General features: G+C 32.9%; 1 protein-coding gene and 1 pseudogene across 2 annotated transcripts in view; one reads left to right on the top strand and one right to left on the bottom strand.

The window, feature by feature from the left end:
* The window catches only part of GPC5 (glypican 5), a gene marked incomplete at both ends in the record, with an annotated part of 647,880 nt that overhangs the window by 147,045 nt on the left and 477,884 nt on the right, over nucleotides 1-22,951 (top strand). The gene's annotated exons all lie outside the window — the stretch shown is intronic.
* LOC308655204 (large ribosomal subunit protein mL50-like) lies at nucleotides 20,546-21,059 on the bottom strand (annotated as a pseudogene). The gene has a single exon. The product of its transcript is annotated as a large ribosomal subunit protein mL50-like (transcript).

The following is a 22,951-nucleotide window of genomic DNA, read 5'->3' as shown; positions in this document are numbered from 1 at the left end:
ATGATATTTAATGAGACTTTTTACAATAGTGTTGTGTATTTCTGAAAATGGAATTCAACTTTGTAGATACCTGCTTAACTCTACCCATATATTTGGAAGTTAGCCCTCTTATAATTTAGATACATGGGCTTATCACAAAAAGTTATTTGGCATATTAAAAAGACTATTCATTCAACTCATTAGCCTCAAAGAAAAGGCAATAAAAAAGAAGTAAATAATTAGTAAAGTGTTCTGGGGAAGGGGTAGTTAACCTACAGTGTATCCTATGCAAGATCCAGGAGATACTAAGTTGGAAGAAACTGTTATTTAAATAAACCAAACAAAATCTTAGAACCTCAACTGATTGTCCTGGGCCTTGTGGCTGGCACACAAATACTTAACAAATATTACTTCAGGACTCTGGCAGAGTCAAGTTTCTTATTCAAATAATATCTTAATTATAAAACTATACAGCCCTCTAGTTAGTTTCTATTATACATGGAATCAACAACTTATTTTTTAAAACCATAACTTATCTCAATAGTTACTTTTCTTTTCCTGAGGATTTCCTGTTTTTTTTTTTTTTTTTTTTTTTTTTTTTTTTATCTCAAGCATCTGTCTGATGCTGGAGTTTGCATACAGCATCCTAAATTTTCTTTGCACCTAGCTTTATTTTAATGTTTCTTATCTTTGTGCTACTAACAAATGTTTTACAAAACACTGATGTTCCTCCCTGGAGGATGAGTCAGAGTTTATTTTACATCTAGAGCCAATGTTCACTTTTAATCAATGATTAGTATGCAAGTATAAAAATGCCTTTCATTTGCACTGGGAAAGAAACTATTTGCTTTCAATTCTCTGTGAATTCCTTGAATTGTCTCCAATAGAGGCAAGTGTTGTGGAGCCTTTTGTAGACATTACTGACAGTGGGGAGGAGGAAAAGACCTGATCATTAATGGAGAATCTTCTGCATTCTTTTGTTTTCCTCCAATTGTCAACTTTTTATTTTGCCATATAAGGATGTTTAAAGCCAACAAAGAAAACAATTACATAAAATTTATAAGTAAAAAATATTTTTATACTATCAGGTAGCAGAAAATTACCTTCAGTTAAAGGACAATTCTTTCCAAGAAAAGACAGTTTAACCTTGGACCAACGAAAAACTTTTATTTCCCAGTATTAGACCATACAAAGTTTAAATATTCAATTTCTAATTTTTTGTAGTTTGCTTGTTTTCTTGATGCATTTGCCAATCTGGAGATTTGTATTTACTTCTGATTCTTGGTTCTTATTATAATACTCACTGAAAATCCATGGCCATAAAAACATATTATTAAAAATTAAAGCAACTCTTAACACATCTTCACTCAATTCAGAACATTCTGGCAATACTGAGAGAAGCTAAGGAACCATGTCCATGTTACTTCTTTGATTACTTCCTTATCTTCTTGACATTCTGGGAAGAAAGTAGGTTCTGGCAAGCCAGGGTGGCTATAAGAGGGCCAAGTTTTATCACAGTTAAGGTTCAGGAAAGTGCAAGTTGGTCCCTTATTTCTAAGGAAAGCTGTCAAGAATTTATGTGAGATTGATGTAGACTCACAGGCATCCTCCGGTTTATTGCTCATATGAAAATCAGTGGAACAACCACATTTGCCTCTGCAATGTTTAATTTAGTTAAGATAGCTACTTTTAAGTATTTTAGTTTCACATATATGTATAAGCAACTTGCTAAATACAGATCATTTCTTGTGTAGTCCTAAGGATTGTTCAGAGAAGATGACTGCTTGTCAAATCTTTTTTTTTTAAGCTTATTTCCTGGTACCATTCATGCTACAAAGTAATGGATTTTAATGTATTTAGAGTTATTGACTATTTTCATTAAAAATGCATTTAGTGATTATTATATAAAATGCTTTTAAGAGTTCAAAATGTAGCTATATATTAATTATAGTATTGATATTTTTTTCTCAAATATTTGAGGCTGAAAAATTTTTCACTGATAGCTTTTTGGTAGCTATATCAGGTTAAGAGATTAAATTCAAATAGACTCAGATATGAAAGTAAGTGACTCAAAATGAAAATATGCCTCAAAAATTTCAGGAAGAAATGATACTATCACTTTTTTGGATAGAAATGTAAAATTGATAACTCTAATGTAAATCTTAACATTCCATAAACCTTTATACATGTTGAATACAACCAGAACTAAATTCTAATTTTCCATTTTGTTTTCTGGAACTGAATTTAGCTAAGTACCTCAAAAATATGATATTGGAAATATGGACATCTAGTTTCTAGTCTATCATTACCTGTGTAACTTCAGTTACTTAAACTCTCTGGGCTTTGGTTAGCCAACTGTAGAATAAAATATATTTAGCTCAAAATAGTACTTTGTAATTCTAAGAGTCCATGGGTATTAATAGGTAAGAGACAGATGCTTTAGGCGACTTCAAGTGTCAGAATCAAGTGACTCAATGGATTCTACAAGGTCAAAAATAAGGCAAGCACTAGTACTGAAAATTCTTCTCAGGAAAGAAAGAAGAATAAATAGCCAGTCAGAGGATCAATTTGCTTATCAGAAATAATACCAAAAATATTAGAAAGTCATAGGATTCCTACCAAGAGGAAGGACACCATATGTGTATACCTACTTCTTGCCAGTCCCCAAGGTGGTTACATCACTTGGTTTAACTTTTGCTTTTCAAGTGTCATGAAAGTAAAGGCATTACCCCCAACATAAACTATCTGCAGTAAAGGTTAAATGAATTGTACAGTGCCTTACAATTTGAACTCTAGCCATGTTCTGCAATGGCTACTGACTAGTTATAATAATGATTACTAAAACCTAAAATTCTGTAGATGCAGTTTAAAAATACAGATCTCTCAGAGTCATCTTAGACAAGTGGAATTGAAAATGTGAGCAAGATGCCGTGGAATCAGGCTTCAGATATGACTCAGTGGTAAAACTTTGGCCTAGCATGTGTGAGGCCCCGTCTTCAATTTCCATTTTGAGAAAACAACAACAAAAACCAAAAAATGATTGTGTGGAGTCTGCTTTGCAAGAGAGCTCTCCAAAGCACTCCCGGAGTCCATGCAGAGAGGAAGACTAAGCAATAATTTAATGTGTGAATAAAAATTTATATTTGATTATTGAGGTACTTCTGAAGTTTTTCTATGAATATCCTAATTTTATCCATTTCAAAACCTATAAACCTTCTTCCTTTACCTGTTTTACTACATAGAACTTGTTTGTAAAGTATTCAACAACACAACAAATTTTCATTTCTTGCTTTCTTGGAAGAAAGCCTCCTAAATTATAGTGTAATAAGGTCAAGTTACTAAGTATAATCACAGTTATTGAAGTAGACGAAATGCAAACCCCACATGAATTACATTGTGTTTGTTCCATGAATTTGAAGCCTATTGCTAATTGACACTTTGAAAAGTCCTAGTATTACCCACTTAAAGATAGAGTATATTGAAGAAAAAAGTTCTGAAAAAGCCATTTGCAACTAGAAAATAGGCAAGTTGAGAATAACAGACCTATATTAAAAAATACCCATTAGCTTGCATAGTCTCCCCCCCTCCCTCGCCCCAGCCCAAGGAGAACATATCATTTTATATGCATGTTTAAAACTTAGCACACTGGCAGAAAAGTTTTATGGACTAGCTGCATGATGCTTAATTCAATAGCCTGCAGCTTTTCTATTCCTATCTACATGTTAATTAGTCATTTTTTTAAAGTTTTTTTATTTGAGAAATAAAAAATATATGAGGACAATTTGGTGGCTACAAAGTAAGAAAGTTGTGACTTGTTCCATTATTAATAATTTGAATAACGGGGCTATTTTCTGTAATAGTGTACTTGTGTAAGCAGCTATACACTTGAAAAGCTATTTTTGTATTATATCAATTATGTTTTTTAATGGCTTCTAGTTGCTACATTACTTTTAGTGCCAAAAAGAGTTTTATCAGAACAAAGGGAGGAACAAATAATTGAATAAGTGTTAAAAAGATTATTATAGATGTTAATAATCCAGTAATTTAGGCCAAATTTATTCAGTATAAAAACGAATAGTGTAAGAGTATCAAAAAAGTAGTAAGTACAAATATCCTGAATTTTGTTAGTCAAAAACAATGTAGGATTATGGTTACCATGAGTTGGGTTGGGAGCATTGGGCAGATATTAGTCAAAGGATACAAAATTTTCTTTAGAACAAATAAATTAAAAAGATCTGCTGTGCTAAATGGCAACTATAGTTAATAGTGATGTATTATATTCTTGATGGTTGAGAAGAGTAGATTTTAAGTGTTCTCATCACAAAAAAACTAATAAGTATGCAAGGTACTGCCTATATTAATTAGCTTAATTTAGCCATTCCACAATGTATGCAGATTTCAAAATACATAAATAAATATATACAATTTTGATTGTCAATTAAAAAATGAATTAGAAACCAGAGCAAAGTCAAAGGCTGAAAATAGGTAGTAAAAAGCAAAAGTAGAATAGAGAACTAAAACTGCTTAGAATAAAGCAAATTGGAAAAAAAATCCATGTTATGTCAGGATCCCAGCAGGGAATAGCACTGTGATTTGGGATTTTTGAGGAAACTTTCAGTTTTCAAAGGTGTGTGCCAAATTAGAGACATAGTGTGTGTTAAGGCATGCAGGGATTAGCCGCATCAGGATGATATCACACCTCAAGAGACAAGAGAAAGAGATGTGTTACTAGAGCCTGCTGAGAGCTGGAACAGTATAGAGAGAGATTCCTGCCAGAAACTGTGTCATAAAAGGTATGTAGCTAAGCCAGTGCATCACATCAGCAGTAAAAGGTACATAGCTAAGCCAATGCCTCATATCAACAGAGATGAAACAGAAAGCTCCTATTGGACAAATTCAAGTGGAAGTCACAGCTAAAGAAATGTTTTAGATATTTTGTATTTACATATAACATGTCATGCTTTAGAGATTTCAAAATCAGTTGGTTACTTACAGTTTTCAGCCTCTGATCCAGCTACATTTTTTTTTTACATATGAAAAGACATTTGTATGTTTCTCTCCTTTTCTTGTGTCAGAGTTTTTGCATACATTCTATATTCAACTGCCTACTCATTCCTTACTCATTTTTGCAAGGGTGCTCTACCAGCCAGGTATGTATTTTCCATATAACTGTTTAAGTAGATTATTGGTTCTTGTCTTGCTAGGTACTATATTGATTTTCCTGCTGTAAGTTGACTGAAAGGCTGTGTGATATGGACTTCCTTTTAGCCACATAAACTGTGAGATGGGGGTTGTGGAAGCAGTTGGTCAATTAAACTTAATAAATGTGCTTCATTTTCTCCATTTATTTTTTTGAAATAATGCTAGTGAAGTTGAGATCAGTTAGTAAAGGAGTAGATGATGTCCCAGTAGGAAGAACTATTTGAATTATAAATTGGTTTTTCTACCACTCCTCTACCCTCACAGAAACATCAATTCCTTGGCTACTTTGAAAAGAAGTCCCCTTACAGAAAAGCTCTAGGGCCTAAGAACTTTTCTTTGGTATGCTGATGATACATTTTTCCAAACTGCCAAATTTCATGGCTGTTAGTAGTGCATTGTGTGTAATTGGCTCCTCAATTATTGTTCAGTGTGTTTCTTCCTCTCTTTCTTCATGTCCTGTCCAGAAACTTATAGATCACAATCCTTTTTTACTGTGACAGATTTGTTATTATTATGAAATATGGTTAGAAAGAAAAAAATGGTACCATTAGGGCTGAACTTCCTCTTCTAAAGGCTTATCTGTGGACTTCCCAGAAAGTTGTTGATTTAAGGGTAGAAATACTGTTTGGCTTTAAGATAGTTTTGTCTTTTGCAAAAACTCCTGACACCTTTCATCGTTCGTTATACTAACATATTTATGGTATATGTGATGGTTTGTGATATGTCCACCATTCTTTGACTTCCCTTTCAAGAGATGGAGCCTACTTTTTCTCCCTTTGAGTATAAGCTGGACTTTGTAATAAGTTTCTAATATAGAATAAGGCAGAAATAAAGTGTATGATTTTTGGGGAAAGATGCTGTGGCATCTGCCTTCCTCTCTGATCATGGATCACTTATTCTGGGATAAGCCAGCTGCCATGTTGTAAGGAAGCTCAAGTAGACTTTTTAAAGAAGCTTATGTAGTAAGTGACTGAGGCCTGTTGCCCACCTGCAGCAAGGGCATGAGGGCTGCTGAGAGTCTGGTGAGTGAGCCTTCTTAGGACCAGATCCTCCAGCTCCAGCAAAACCTTCAAATGACAGCAGCACTGACCAAAGTCTTAACTGCAACCCCAGGAAAGACCCTTCAGCCAGAACCTTGTAGCTAAATTGCTTCCAAGTTCCTGACCCATGAAAGATGTGAGATAATAAGGTTTTTTTTAATATTTATTTTTTAGTTGTAGTTTGACACAATAACTTTATTCCATTCATTAATTTTTATGTGGTACTGAGGCTAGAGCCCAGGGCCCCACATGTATTAGGCAAGCACTCTACCAATGAGCACAACACCAGCCCCAAGGGTTGTTGTTTTAAGCAGATAACTTCTAGCTAGTTGCTTATTCAGCACTACATTTTCTTTCAAAATTTACTATTCCTTTTCTTATTTTACCACCTGTGATAGAGGAGAGTTGTTGCTAATTTCTTAGTGTTCTATTCCTGAAAAGAAGTTTGATTCAAATTTTACTCTGGTCCCTAAAGTTGATAGTCCTTATATTAGGATAATTCAATTTTATTCTGTAATCTACCTTCTTTTTATTTGATTTGTGTTTATAAGGAAAAATGTATAGTTTAGTCTTAACTGTAGTTTTGAGTCTTTTATTTATTTTTAAAAATTTTTGGTACCAGTGATTGAACCCAGGAGTGCTTAGCCACTGAACTACATTCCCAGCCCTTTTTATTTTTTATTTTTTTGTTTTGAGATAGGGTCTTGCTAAATTGATTAGGCTGATTTTGAACTTGCCATCGGGCTGCCTTAGCCTCCTGAACCTTTGGGATTACAGATATGCACTACTGTACTTGGCTGAGTCTTTTATTTTTATATGCTGTGCTAATGCTTTATGTCTACTTTTAAAATATTTTCTAAATTAATTGTTAATGGATTTGAATTCTGAAGATTTACTTTTAAAACACACACAACAAAACAAAAATATGTCATATTTCTTTGGAAGTTATTTTAACCTCTTGAAACAGTCTCTGGTGACTGCCAGGCACTGTCATGCCTGATTTAATCACAGAGAATACTTCTAAGTTTCCTCAGAGGTCAGCACCTTGCATGTCTGTTTTGGATGCCTTTTGGGCCTGGAATGTCTTCTCAGCTAAATGTTTGCTTTTTCAAAACTCAGCTCAAGTTTTATCTTTACCTATGCGTCTTGTTCCCAATCACCTCATTGTTTTAGACCTCAGCCTTTCCCATACATGCATTTATGAAAGTGCTGTAACATTTTATAGTTCTGACTTCTCTGATGAATCTGTTCCTTCTTGTCAGTCCTGTGACAGTGTGGAATCATGCCTGATTTATTGGTTTTCAGCTCTCATCTGTCACCTGAATATGTTGAGTAGGATTTGGCTCTACCTGTTTTACTTGTGTTTTCTACCATTCTTACTCATTAAGCCCTTAAAATTGGGAGTTTGCATTATGATATCTTTCTGTAATTTCATTGCTGTCTATAAGAGATTCAGAATTAATGCTTCAGAATGCTTTTCAATCTTTATAAGGTACTACTTAGGTCATAAATTTATATTGTGTGAGAGATTTAGCATTTCAGTGAATACATTTTTATCATAATTAATCTCACTTTAAGGTGCTTACTTTAAACATTTTTAGTAGACAGTGAATTTAACCAAATAAGTTAAAGATTATTGAGTATTTCTCTCTATAAAAATGTTACATATGAGTAAAAATAGTTTCTTTTCCTGGAGTGAAATTTTTGGCAGCCTTATTTAGTCAGTGAGAACTTTTTCTTTTCTTTTCTTTTTTACCTGAGATCTAGCCACAGGTCTGATCACCAGTAAACATGAGGGAAAACATAAATTAGATCAACCTCTTACTTAGGAAATCTCAAAAAAATTGTTGAAGGCATTGGAGAGCTGGTATGATAGTAAATAATTATAGGGCCAAAGTCCAACAGCAAAATGAAACTCAGAATGGTAATCTTGGTTTAGAGAGACTTTCTCCCTTGTATTTCTAAATTTCTAGGTTCTGACAGAAGGAACTATAGACTGAGACACCAAGCAGAGATTTTAACATATTTTACATGACTGGGGTGATAAAACTTCAAATTAGGATTTGCCAAGATTGGGGTATCGGTTTGTCAGAGTAAATTTATAATAGGAGTGAACTATTTCTTCTTGGGATAGGAGCCAGGCATTGAATAATCTCAATTCCTGCTTAGATCAGTATGATATGGGCTTCCTAATATTCTTGGCTAACTCCAAAAATCAAAAGTAAATATTTTCTGGGAAATAAAATGTCATCAGAGACTTGAGATTATCTCTTTAATGTTCCATAGGCAACATCTGGCATGTAAGCAAAAGGCAGACGATTTGAAAACATGATAGCTACTCCAAAAAGGGGCTCACAGAGTTTGCAGGAAATATCAGGCATCAACTTAAAAAAAATACATGATATTTCTTTTTAGAAAAAGGAAATACAAGTTGAGATTTTTGACAACAGAAGTTTGATTAATATCAGGAAATCATTTAATAATTTCCTATTTTGAGAGAGCAAAGGGAGTGGGGAGCAGGAATTTTGGGATCTTCTCAATATAAGCACAAGCTCATTTGATAATTTTTGAAATCTGTCATGGTAAAGACACTTGGCATTTACTACTGGTAAATGATTTGGTAAAAATAGCTAAAAGAGTGTCAGCAAACATTATATTTGAAAGTCAAATGTTGACGACATTCTTAGATTGCAAAGGAGGCAGTGATGCTCACTCTCATCAGTGCTGTTCAGACATTGTCAGATGTGTTAGCAAAGGAAATAAAAGGTACATAGTTGGAAAGGAAGAAAACTTATTATTCACCAACAACATGATTTTATAAATTCCATAACAACAGACAGAACTGAGCTGTTAAAATCACTAAGTGAACTTTGCTGAAGTTATAGATATAATAAGGTCAATTTTAAAACATCACTTCAATATATCAATAATAAAATAAAGCTTACCAACACTATAAGCTAAAAATGAAATATACCAATAATAAAATAAAATTCAAGAAATAGATGCCATTTATAAAAGCAAATACCTAGGATCAATAAGATTGATGTGAAGGATAAGGGAAACTTTATTGAAAAAAAACAGATGTATATACTCAAAATGGTTTCAGGCAAAATTTGTGATATTGTTTTTTCTTTTTCTTTTTCTGTTTTGGTGGAAATTGAAATGGTGATTCTATAATGTATATGTAAAATCAAAGAGACAAAAACATATAAGAAAGTTGTAAAACTCTTGAAGAAGGTAGGAGGACTTAACTTATGAGTATACAATGTTTATGTAAGCATGTTATACTTTAAAAAGTTAAAGGGAATTTATTGTCCATAATTTAAAATTGAATTATATTAATTTTATATACTTTTTTCTGACATCATTTTCTTCTTTTTACTATTATTTTAAGTCATATTAACATGAAAAAATGAAAATCAGATAAATTTTGAAAAAAGCAAACAAGAAACCATATTCTTTAAAAAATGAAAATCTCAATCATAATCCAAATTAACAGTAGATCCTTCAGGTACTGTGGCAATTTAAAGCTCAATTATGATTATACCTTAAATATAATGGACGAATCAATTTGTTTGCATACAATAGAGCCCAGTTTTAGTTACATATATGTAGTTAGGTAATTATTTATTTACTTAGGCATACATATAGGTAAATTTCTTAAGTTCTGAATTTGCATAATATGATCTTTGGAATTAAATTCCTGATTTCCAGGCATATCCTACTTGGCTGTGTGTGGGAATATCAATTGTCTCAAAGGGTATACTCTAGTCAAGGATGAAGTTCTAGAATCATCCTGCCTAATATGACTGTGTTATCTTGGGAGAGTTCTTTAATTTTGATTAGTATGGTTTTGTAAAGAGAAATATTGTGTAGACACACAACCTTAATAAGGATAATAGAAATGAGTTTAAATATATATTTAAAATAAAAATTTCAAGTCTATATTTATGTATAAAGTAAGACACATTGGTACTGGTGGCCTTATATAATCAACTTAAGAAAATAAGCAAAATACGAAGTAGTTGGGATAAGAGATTGACTTTTGCATTTAACCTTCAGATTAACCTCCCTTGCTTCCTTTTCTCTTTCTTTCTTTCTACATTTAGACACTCATTCAGCAATATTTGGGAGGACCTTTTCATCTTCTTTTATGAAACACTTTACAGACTTTTATTGTATATATCGAGTTTTCTGATCTTATAATTGCATTTACTTTTTGAAATGTCATCATTTTATTATTTACTTTTTAGCTCTTTGATGCATGTTCTTTTTTTCTTATGAGCTTATAAACTTCTGACAGTAAGAAATGCCTTTTCTTATAACAAAGAACACAGAATGTACCCAAGACACCCTCATCAACTAGGGTTGTATAGTTAAAGGTTGAGACTTGTATGTATGAAGTGCAATATTTGGGGGAGATCACTGTTTATAAAACTTCTCCTGCATTGTATATTATCCTTGCTCTGCTGCTATTAAAGTAATGAGATTTCTGGTTCAGTACTCATAATGTGGAACTTCACAGTAAGAAATGATAAAGAACAGCTTCATGTTAGCTTTAATATTGGTTTCACATATAAACCACTAGAGATCTTCCATGGTACCTTACACAGACTGAATGTACTTGAAAGGCCAATTGACCAGTGGAAATTAACAGCAGTGATGTGCTCTTCACTGGACTTGGAGAAGTATTGTTTCAACTATAGGTACTTTGCTTTGTTGGACTGGCTGATACTAATCTTACATCAGTAATCTTTACATACCACTAGGAATAAATGTTCTTAAGTTTCAGACTTGCATGACTTTTATACTTCCAACTTTCTGGACATGTGCTACATGACTACATGTAGATTCAGATTATCTAAAGTGAATTTTGCCATTTGAAATCATTAGAAACAAAAATCTATAAATTTCTATATATTTTTGTCCCATGCTAGCCACCATATTCAGAGCACTGAAATAAAATTGTAATACATGTATCATTTTTATTTGCTTTTTTCACTTGTGTGACTAATTAGGAATCTGTTACATTGGGTGTTAGCATTTTCTTTTAGGAACCTCTTTCTACATTCTTCTTCACTGATCCTGTATGTAAGGTTTTGACATTTTTGTTGCAGTAATATTTTATAATATAATTCCATAGGAAGTAAAATTCTACCTCATGGTGGCCTACCTTTTTCTCTCAGGGTTTTTTTTTTTTTTTTTTTAAATCTCTTGTTTGCCTATGCTTGTACGTTGGACTAGAAATACAATAGATTCCTTTGTCTGTTTGTTAAGATTTTTTAAAAAAAAATACTTTTAGTTGTAGCTGGCACAATACTATTTATTTATTTATTTATTTAGGCGAGCGCTCTACTGCTTTGCCACAACTCCAGCCCTTCCCCGCTTGTTAAGATTTTTTGAGGGCTGGGGAAGTGGCTCAAGTGGTAGCGCGCTTGCCTGGCATGCGTTCGGCCAGGGTTTGATCCTCAGCACCACATACCAACAAAGATGTTGTATCCGCCGAGAACTAAAAAATAAATATTAAAAATTCTCTCTCTCTCTCTCTCTCTCTCTCTCTCTCTCTCTCTCTCTCTCTCTCTCTTTCCTCTCTCACTCTCTCTTAAAAAAAACGATTTTTTGATCTCTGGTTTTGAATTTGAGTAATAGAAAATGGTGGGGAGAGAAAGGGACAAGATGCGAGCAATATTTGGATAAAATTTAATAATATGTTTTGGATTCCCATACATTCACCCACTCCTGCCTTTTGTAGATGCTTCATTTTATATGCTGCTTCATTTTCTCCTCTTTAAAACATTTACTTCTTTTTCTTTTTATTCATTTTTCTTTTTTCAGTTTCCTATACTAATCACCAACATGAAATTCTTTATTGTGTTAAATTATTTAAAAATATGCCTTAAATAATTTCTATGATTTAACCTTCTCTATGAAAATCAATCATCTTGTAGTAAAAATCACAAGTTCTGGAGTTTATCTCATAGGGTTGTTAAAAACATTATTGATGTTTGTGAGATTCTAGGAAGAGTGCTGGGTACTTAATGACTACTTTAGAAGTGTTGGTTAAATACATATGTGTGTTCTTTCTGGTTAAATACATTGTGTGTTCTTCCATCACAACTAAATAGAAAAAAAACGCCTTGTTGCTTCTCGGAGTCTAAATTTTCAAATCAAACATGAATTCTTAATGTCCCTCACTTCCTCAGGGATCTTCCCCATTTCATAAATTACCTTTTAATATTCTCAAGCTGGGCTGGGCATCATACATCTGTGATAATGTTATATTTGCACAGTGAAAATTTTTTTTTGTGGTAGGATGAGATATTTCTAATATGCTATCATCTTTGGGCCTTTATGTAGAACTTTTCCTTTGAATAGAATTCTTTTTTCCCCACCTTGTTTATCTGCCCTGAACATTGTTCTGATTTTTACATTTTTAACCTCCTCTGCTAGAACATCAAGTGCATGCCTTCCTCATAACCTTGACCACACTGACTTGTAAATGTTGCTTTATTTGCCTGGGCCCAGCAGAAATGAGTGTTCTTAGAAAGCCATGATGTATTCTTCTGTCTCATGTCCTCAAAAAAATCACTGGTCTCGGTTATATGTGTGTGTTTTGTTTTTTAATCAGCAAAATAAATGAGTGTTTGAATTTTATAAACCCCTTATTTTCCTGTTGTATGAATCTTTTTCTGTAAAGTAATGTATAATTTTATAAGTAGCAAAGAGATTCTCTTTCTAGCCATGGTTAATAACAAATGTGCTCTCACCAAGAATTTAAAAAACATAAAAGGATGCTACTTGATAGCCTAAATGACAAGAATAACTTTATTTTTTAACAAATTCTGACTTGGGAGAAAGTCTCATATATTATTTATTATAAAATTAACTATCCAGTGTTTCAAAACGATCAACAATTCAATACATTCCATGTTGCTATAATCTTTCTTTATAGCTTTTTACTAGGAATTAATTTTTCTTGAGGTTAATGCAGATTATATTTTTAATCTAAAGGGAAAAGATTAGAAAATAATGTTATATCATCTTATTATAGAAATAGAAATGAGTATGATTAGTTTCTGTGACTTCAGTGTCTGAACATATGTCAATAGCATATAGTCCCAAATAGAGGCCTTCAAAAATATTTAGTGGCTTATGTATGCATTTTTGAGATATTGAATGTATGGTTTAGTGATTTTTATACAAGAATTCATTGTTTCATTGATCTTATATATTTCTATTTGCCTTTGGTAGGAAATAGAAGTGACATATTTGTTCTAGTTTGTTTTGCAAATACAAATGGCAACATATTTCCAGCATGTCTCTCCTAGTGCTTTGCAGGTTTGGCTTTTAAGCATTGATCTGCTGTCTGGTTGATAAGATTGTCAAGAAAACTTTATGTCTTATGTTCTTAAATAGTCCAGATATAATAATAAACTTACAGAGCAGCTATCTTCCTTTCTATTTTTTAATTTCCAAGTAGATTTCTTCTTAATTAGTAGCTAGCCTTTAAAATTTTTAAATATGTAATTTAAGATTACAAATATCCTTTTGATACCATTTTAGCTCCCTTACCCAAATCTTTATCTCTAGTACCTCTAAGATTTTTGCTTAATTTAATGTTCTTTATAATTTTTATTATGATTTATTCTTTAGCTTATGAATTATTTAGACATGTGTATTTAAGTTTCAAATATGTGAGTTACATAATCCTCCTTTTACTGGCTTCTTTCCTCTTGTTCTTATAAAGTTGTCTCTTGTAATTTTCTTCTGCCTGGTACTTAATTTTTTTCCACTTGAACCTAAACTTCCCTTTACTTGTATACATTTGTTCTAGTTTGTTTTATATCTCAAAAAAGCAAAGAAAATTTTTGGCCTCACATTGACCTTTGTTCAACTAATTTCTTAGCTCCCCTGTATAGCATCTCTTTGTAGCAGCCCTTCTAGATTCAGTGTTACCATGTGGTGTCTTTCCATTATCTTCTCAAACAACTTTAGCTTGGTTGCTGTCTCTACCATTCTCCTTCAATTGCTTTAATGACCTTTATCTTACCAAATCCACTGGTGATATTTTGGTCTGATTACCTGTCCATTCTTCTGTCAATTACTGAAAACAGAGTACTGAAATCTGATTTAAATTTTAGATTTTTCTTTTTTTCTCTTTGCAATCTGTCATTTTTTGTTTGCTTCAGGTATTTTGAATTGTTATTGAGTGCATAAACATTACTGACTTTGTATCATCCTGCTGAACTGACCCCTTTATTATTATGAAATTGTATTCTTTAAACTTGATAATAACCTTTATTCTGAAATACCTTTTTCTGACATTCACATAGCCATTCAAGTTGAATTTGATTAGTAAAGGAACATATAATTCTGATATACTTTAGTATACTTCTTCTTTTAATTTATTGTTATCTTTAAAGTGTGTTTCTTTTAGGCAGTATGTAGTTGAGTCTTATGATTTTTTTATCTAATCTGTTAATCACTACCTTTAAATTAGTGTGTTTAGGTAATTTACATGTTATGTGATTAAATATATGGTTAGATGTAAACCTATGATCAGTTTTAATGTCTTTCCTGCTAATTACATGTTTTTCAGTTCTACATTTGTTTTGATTTATTGATCTTTCTTTTAAGTATGGGTTGTGGTTTCTTGTTTCTTTGCATGCCTGGTAATTTTTAAAATTAAATATAAGAACTGTAAACTTTACCTTCTTGAGTGTTGCATATTTTTACATTCCTATATAAATATTCTTGAGATTTGTTATGAGATACAGTTAAGTTTGGTATTTGGGGGGCTTTCCCTTGTAAGGGAAATAAGAGACTTGTTTTTACTGGGGTTAATTATTCTCTACATGAAACAAGACCCTTTGTGTACTCTACCCAGTATTCCGTTAATTATGAAATTTCCAAGTGTTGCTGGTAGGAACAGATACTATCTCTTCTGTGAGTCCCTAACATTCCCTCGAATTCTTGGGTAACTCTTTCTCCTTTTCTTGGTATTAACCATATATACATGGTCTGATTAATATTCTGATGAATAGTTCAGGAAGACTTAAAGTCTGGAATGTGGTACCCCAACCCAAGTTCCTGCATTAATGTAGGAATATTCAGAGGTAAAACAATTAGGTTGTAAGAGCAGTAACTGCTGTTCATTCTAGTTTGAATGGACTATTGTGGTAGTAACTGTAGGCAGGTGAGGAGTAGGTAGAGGAAGTGTGTCACTGGGAGTGTACCTTTGGGATTCCTTATCTTGGACCTCTGGCTTCTCCATCTGTCTGCTTCTTGGTGGTCATGACCTGTAACTTTCCTTTACCACACCCCTCTTACATGTTATTCAGCCTCACCTCAGGCCCAGAGCAATGGAGTCTGCCCACCATGGACTGAATCTCTGAAACCAGGAGGCAAAATAAACTTTTCTTTCTCGAAGTTCTTTTCAGGTATTTTGGCCATAGCAATGAAAAGCTGGCTAACTATGAGGCCTAACAAATTTTTAGAGTTCTCCTCTAACTGTGCATCTCCCTCCTTTTTGGTTCTCCATCTTGTAAACTCTAGCTATTTTGACTTGTGCAGACTCTCAGCAGTATCCCCTAATTAAGCAAATCTTTCTGAGTCTGCATGAGTTTCCCTTCATAATGAAAGCCCTGGAAAAATAATACTTTTGCAGGACTCACCTTATTTTTTTCTACATCTCAAGAATTACCGTCTTTTATTGAAAATATCCAGGATCTTGAAAATCATTGATTCACATATTTTTATTATTTTTTATGATTGTTTACTTGTGGCATGATGTGAAATTTAGTGCCTGTTATTTAATTTTGGTCAGAAGCAAACGTCAAACTTCTTTTTAAATTATTCTTTAGTATAACTAACGTAACAAAATTAATTCTTATTTATGCACTTATTAACACTATCTTCTCAGCATCAAACTGGCTCATAATTTGCAAATCTTCTCCCAGGATTATCTTCTGAGAAAGATTTTCTTTTATGTACTGTGTTAGTTTTCACCACTATTACTTGAGATAATCAGCTTATAAAGAGACAAGGTTTATTCTGGTTTATAGTTCAAGAAGTTTTAGTCCATGATCAGTGGCCCCATTGTTTTGGGCAAATGGTGCGAGTGCAGGGTGAGATCATGTGGTGTAGCAAAATCACGTACTTCATGGTCAGGAACTGAAAGAAAAATAATTCAGGGTAGGGTCTCACAATTCTCTTCAAGGGGATGCCCCAGTGATCAAAGACTAACCATTAGGCCCCATCTCCTAAAAAATTTCACAACCTTCCAATAGCACTATGCTGATGATCTGGGCTTTACACATAAACCTTTAGGAGACATATATCCAAACCATAGCATATAACCTCCCAGTGAGCTAATTTGAGTCTGCCAATTCATTTGCATCATTGGGTGTGCAACCTCAATTTATGTCAAGGCCTCAACTCATGAATTTTGCTCATTGTATAGTTGTGAGATCTTGTCTCTTCCGCCATACTCCATGAAATATAAGCCTATTTCAAACCAGATTCACTAAGTGAATCTGTACCTGCATCCTCGCCACAGGGAACCACTTATTTTAGTTAGGTAGATGAGTAGAGACACTATTCTTATCCTTATTCATGATAGAAACTATATTTAACTCCTGGTTTCACATGGGATACTTGTTTCTGCCCTGAGGTCCACAATGGGACATGTTTGTGACAACCTTATTCTTGATACCTACAGTCCCTTCTTGTCTGTGGGTTATGGATTTTAGTTCCTGTTTTCTCCTCTGGATTCCATATTTCTTTCTCATTCATAGAAATTTGCTTACTTGGATTTTTTTTTCAAACATGGAATGTTTTCTATTAATTTCGTACTTTTGGAAGAGAAAAGGAAAGTGTTCAATTTGTGTTTAATCTGATATTTAACCCAGAATAGGTTTTAAAAGATGATAGAAAGTGAAGACCAGGGGGAATGTATCGAGTTATTTTAGTAACCTATGATTCTGTATTATTTGAAATTCTATGATTTTACATTTTTTAATTATTTTGTATAGACTTTGTGCTTATCTTGGCAGACATTTTGTTAAAAGACTAAAAAATTAAGAGCCTGATTTAAGAGGGATGATAACAGTCTTTGATGAGGCTGTTGCTATAGTAGTGTTTTCCACAATTTTGATAACAATTGGAAGAAGGTAAGACTAACTTGTGAAGTATTAGTGACAATGCAATTTTATATTGTATGAAAAGAGACATCCTGAAAAACTAAAAAAAAACTTAAATGATATAGATTCTTAAAAATATGTTTCTGATAGAGCTGTTTTATCAAGATCTTTCAAATGGAATACAAAGAATGAAAATCTGATTAGAGTATTTAAAAGTGAAAAAAAAAAAGATTCTGGTTATGGTCACTCTGTGACTGACTTTATGTTTCAAGTCTTTGCTGAGCTGCACACTCCAGAATTTCCAAAAGCCTTGTATACCTTGGTCCATTTTTACCTTGATGTTCTTTGTAGTTCATTGTTTTAAGACAAGGGAATAATTTCACATTACATGTATTTTCACAAATGTAATGTAATAGTTGAAGTTTTCTAATTGTGTTAAAAATAAGTGCTAAGAGTCACTCTTATTATCATATTTTACTCATCTTTTTAAAATGCCTAGCAATTTAAAACTCTCCTAGGAAATATTGGTCCATATTCTTATAATTCTTATTCTTATAATTCTCCTTGCAGAAATGGTATTATATAATTTTACTTGTTTTTCTCATTCTGCTATCAGTTTTCTCTTTATAGTTACTAAAAATCTAAATACTCTTAACATTTGCATGTTCAGGATACTTGAGTCTCTTCCTAACTTTATAAAGTTTCTGTTCATTTTCCTCTTATTACACACCAGACTTAGTAATTGATTATCATAATTGTTATCTTTGAGCATTTGGACACAGAGCAGCCTTAAGCAAACATCATCATGAATTGAGTCATAATTGATTCACATTGAGTCTGGTTTTTCATTGAAATTATTAAACAAAAAAGTGTGTACTTTAAAATTTCAATAGTATAATTAAGTGGAAATAAAAATAAATAAAAATATTGAATGCAGTTATTATAGGAACAATTCACTTTTATAAAGTAGTAAAATTAATATACAGAAAGAACAAAAGAAAATTCACCTCATTAATTTTTAATTATATAACCCTCCATTTTAGGGTAGAATATAGAGCAATGATATGTGTTTTTTCATGAAAACATTTTATAAATTGAACAAGCTATTTAAATATATATTTAAATATATTAAGACTCTCCTGCATTTAAATCTGTTGATGTGATTTGTTGAAACCAAAACTGTCTTGGGGAGCTGTGTTTGTGGCTCTGTGGTAGAGTGTTTGCCTAACATATGTGAGGCACTGGGTTTGATTCTCAGCACTGCATATAAATAAATGAACAAAATAAAGGCCCATTAATTTCTAAAAAAATTTTTAAAAAGTCTTGGGAGTTTTCTAATTAGTGGAAATGTGGCAAAAATTTACATGGAAAAATAAGCATACACAGTATACATAGTAAGACCTCAGTGAATGTGTTTTCCTTTTAAATTTTTCTTTTCTATTATAAAAGTAACTACTTGATCTAGCTAAATATATGAAAATGTTAATTAGCTTGATTGTGACAATCATTTCACAATGTGTATCAAAACATCCTATGCATTATAAATATGTACAATTTTTGTAAATTATACTTCAATAAAACTGGGAAGAAACATTATAATAATATTAACAAACAGGAACCCCAATTATTGCCAAGCATGGTGGCACTCACTTGTAATCCCAGCGGTTTAGGAGGCTGAGGCAGGAGGATCTCAAGTTTGAGGCTAGCCTCAGCAAGCAACTTAGTGAGGCCCTAAGCAACTTAGCAGGGCCCTGTCTCAAAATAAAAAAAATAAAAAGTGCTGGGGATGTTGCTCAGTGGTTAAACACTCCTGGATTCAATTCCTGGTACCAAAAAAAAAAAAAAAATGAAGAACCCAATTATTTATAAATAATGAATAATTATTCTCTAGTAGCTGTTACACTGGGGCATAACTACAGACTTTCACATTTTTGCATCCATTATCTATTTCAGTGTTATGGCATTGATTTAATGTCTGATTTTAATCTCATAGGAAGATGTATATTCCTTTGTCTTTTCTTTTTAAATTATTTTCAGGGAACTCATTAGAAAATACATAGTCAATACATAAAAGAAATTGGTGTATTTGTCTTCATCTTAACCTATAATAATTAAGGTATACATTTGTTAGTACATGTTGAGTTAAGCTTGCCTAGAATAGTTTCTTATCTCTAGAATATGTTCAAGACACTGGGTTAGGTCATGTATACATGTAAATGAACATGATCATGAAGCCTCTATTCTTTTTTATTTTTTATTTTTAGTTGTAGATGGACACAATACCTTTATTTTATTTATTTATGTGGTGCTAAGGATTGAAACCAGTGTTCTACACTTATTAAGGCAAGTGCTCTACCAATAAGCCACAACCCCAGCCCTAAGCCTCTATTCTTTTTTTTAAATTTATTTTTTATTTATATATGATAGTGGAATGTATTATAATTCTTATTACACATATAAAGCACAATTTTTCATATATCTAGTTGTATACACAGTATATTCACACCAATTTGTGTCTTCATACCTGTACTTTGGATAATAATGATCATCACATTCCACCATCATTAATAACCCTATGTCCCCTCCCTTCCCTTCCAACCCCTCTGCCCTGTCTAGAATTCATCTATTCCTCCCATGCTCCTGCTCCCTATCCCACTATGAATCAGCCTCCTTATTTTTTTATGAAATCTACTTTAATTTCAAAAAAGATTAATCCAGAATGCACTGTATATTTTGTTTCTACTCATGCAGTGAAAGAGTGAAAGTAACAACTTTCTATATGTAATAAAAGTTTCCTTACTGTATTCTACATATGATCATTACAGCATAGATTTAAGAGTCCTAATAGGATTAGAACATCTTCTTGCAACTATTGCTTTTATGCCTGAGAAGGGTAAAGACCACATCTGAACTTGTAATGACCTCCTATCTTAAACTCATTAGGTGTCCTCTGAAGAAACCGTCCATAAATTCTTAATGACCTGATTCCATTTAAAAAAAAAGAGAGAGAATGGTTTCAGAAAATGTGAAAATAGAAAATCCTGCTATTTCTTTGTCAATTCATGATATAAGGGGAAAAAAGAGATATTGCATTCCTCTATGGAAAAAATAGATTTGGAGCAGTGTTCTGATAGGTAAAGTATCAAAAGTCTAAAACAGCCCCCTTCCTCAGGGCAACAAAAATGACTTCCATGTGTTTATCTTCTGAACTGCTCAGTAACTCCAAGTGATTTTCAAATTGGGAGGCAAATCATTGGCATTAAGTTCATCAAATTTAGATCTATCTTGAACAGGGACATTATAGAAATCAAGAACATCTCTGACCCTGCATATCTGGTAAAGCCTGGAGTTAGGCACTGCATGGCCCAAGTCATCAGCCAAATGTGCCAAGAGATTAAACTTCATATGACAATCTTCCAGGGAGATATCCTGCCAATTACTAGGAAGGGATGAACCAAAAACTTCTTTCATATGAGATTCCAAACAACTCTGAAGATCTTCAGGAGGTATGTATGTTCGGCTTCGTAAGGGAGGACACACCAGAATAGGCTCTTTTTTTTTTTACCTCTTCTATGGTCTCAGTCTCCACTGGTTCTTTTTCTTTTCTGGGTTGAGACCAAAATTCTCTGCGTGTCGTCCCTAAGACTATCCACGTCAAGCCTCTTCTAGCAATGCTGGACACACACAACATCGCCATTTTCGCGAAGTGCTGGTGACCTAAATTCCTCAGCCTCCTTATATTAAAGAAAATATTCGGCATTTGGTTTTTTGGGGTTGCCTAAGCCTCTATTCTTAATTGTTTTTTTTTTTTTTGTTGTTGTTGTTAGGCTATCTTCCAGATTTATTTTTTAAATTCTTTGAGAACAAATGAGGATTTAGTGGATGGTTTGACAGATTATTTTTAAAGTAAACAATCATACAACAACTTTCTTAGAAATATTGAGTTAACAATATCTGGTACAGTTGGGTACCAAAAATATATGACTCTTTGATCTACTGATTGTATGAAGAAAATATTACTAATGACTAATGAAGAGAATATTACTAATGCCCAATCTTGGCCTGTTTTTTGCAAGTGGATGTTTAAAATATCTTATATTACTAGACATAAATTTGCAGATTAACTAATGGAGAGGAATGGAAGGTAAAGGTCATTAATGAGGTAGGTGAACAGCAAATACATTGTCTTCTCTTCACTGACCAGGTACAAAAATGTGTTGGAATGTTGCCTCCAGTGCCTCCTTTACCTTTTTCTTCAGGGTTTATCTGTAGGAGAATGACACACATGTAATCACAATACTTCTGCATAATTCGGTATTTTCTATATTCGTTCTGGAAATATTTATACATCCAAACTCTTCTAGCTTCTGTAAGCACTTATTTCAGATAAATTGGAGTCCATTTGTATGAATGTGGTGTACTTAGTTCATTTACTAAGTAGTTGTTTTAGATAAAAGTAAATCATTACCCTTATTGAAATCAAAAGTAGCAATCTTTAGAGTGTCTTGACTTGCATTTTTCTATCTTGGCAAGATAATAAACAATTAACCCAGTGATTAGAGTGCAGGAGATAATTTGTAATGATGGATGTAATAATGGAATTTAATTAACTTCAAATAAATATTTTAGTGAGAATTCATTTGCACATCAAGATATTTATTTATATTATAATAGCTTCTTTGTTTGTCTTTAACCACTGCACAAAAATCATGCAGCAAAGATATTATCAATTTAAGAGGCCATGATCCAAAAAGTCATAGCTTTTTAGTGTTTGTAGCGTTTCTAGTTTCTATCATGATCAGTATTCAGACCACAAAAAGACTGTCAGTCTGATGTGATTCATGATATTGTTTTCTAGTTCTTAAACACATTGCTCAGATTCTTTCATATAGGGTTGTGTGTAATGGATGATTTTGTATGAGATTGGGTATTTCTTGATTGATTTAAGGTCATCATTTATAAAGCATACTTTAAGAACCTCCCTTTTATAATTATTAAAAGAAATAATCTTTTTCTTCCTCTATTATTTGAATTAAAATAGTCAAAAGTATATTAACATATAGGATTAGAATGTGCATCATAGGGTCATCCTTCAACTCACATTTGTTTGACTCCACCAAGTTACAAGGGGGTAAGGATTCTCTCTTTGAAAAGTAACCACTATGATACAAATTCAGAAACATTTGGGCATGACTGCAGTAGTGGGCTGGTAATGAAAAAGAAGGTTTCTGAGAATTTATTACAAGGGTAATAACATCAAGCAGAGGAGCTTGACTTGGCTGTCTATTTTGGTTTCTAGAGGGCCATCTTAGTTCAGGACAGAGTTAGATCATTGTTGTTTGAACCCAGCTCTCATCCAGACCACCTGGCAGGGAAGATAGGCTACATGTGAAATTCTCAAGACTTCTCTCCATAAATGTAATGTCCTGATTCAAGCAGTTTGCAGCAGGGCTTCTGTAAGAGCAATGAGTTGCTTCAGTCATAAGCAGTGGCAGCCTGGCCAGCTCTCTGAGTGAGGGTAGGGCATTGGCTAGTGGTTCTAACGTGCCCATTGTTGTTTCACAGTTTTTAATACTCATGGAATATCAA

This window comes from Spermophilus citellus (assembly GCF_964194105.1).
Source record: "Spermophilus citellus genome assembly, chromosome: 1".
NCBI classification, from domain to species: Eukaryota; Metazoa; Chordata; class Mammalia; order Rodentia; family Sciuridae; genus Spermophilus; species Spermophilus citellus.
This window is presented reverse-complemented; position numbering and strand designations above follow the sequence as displayed.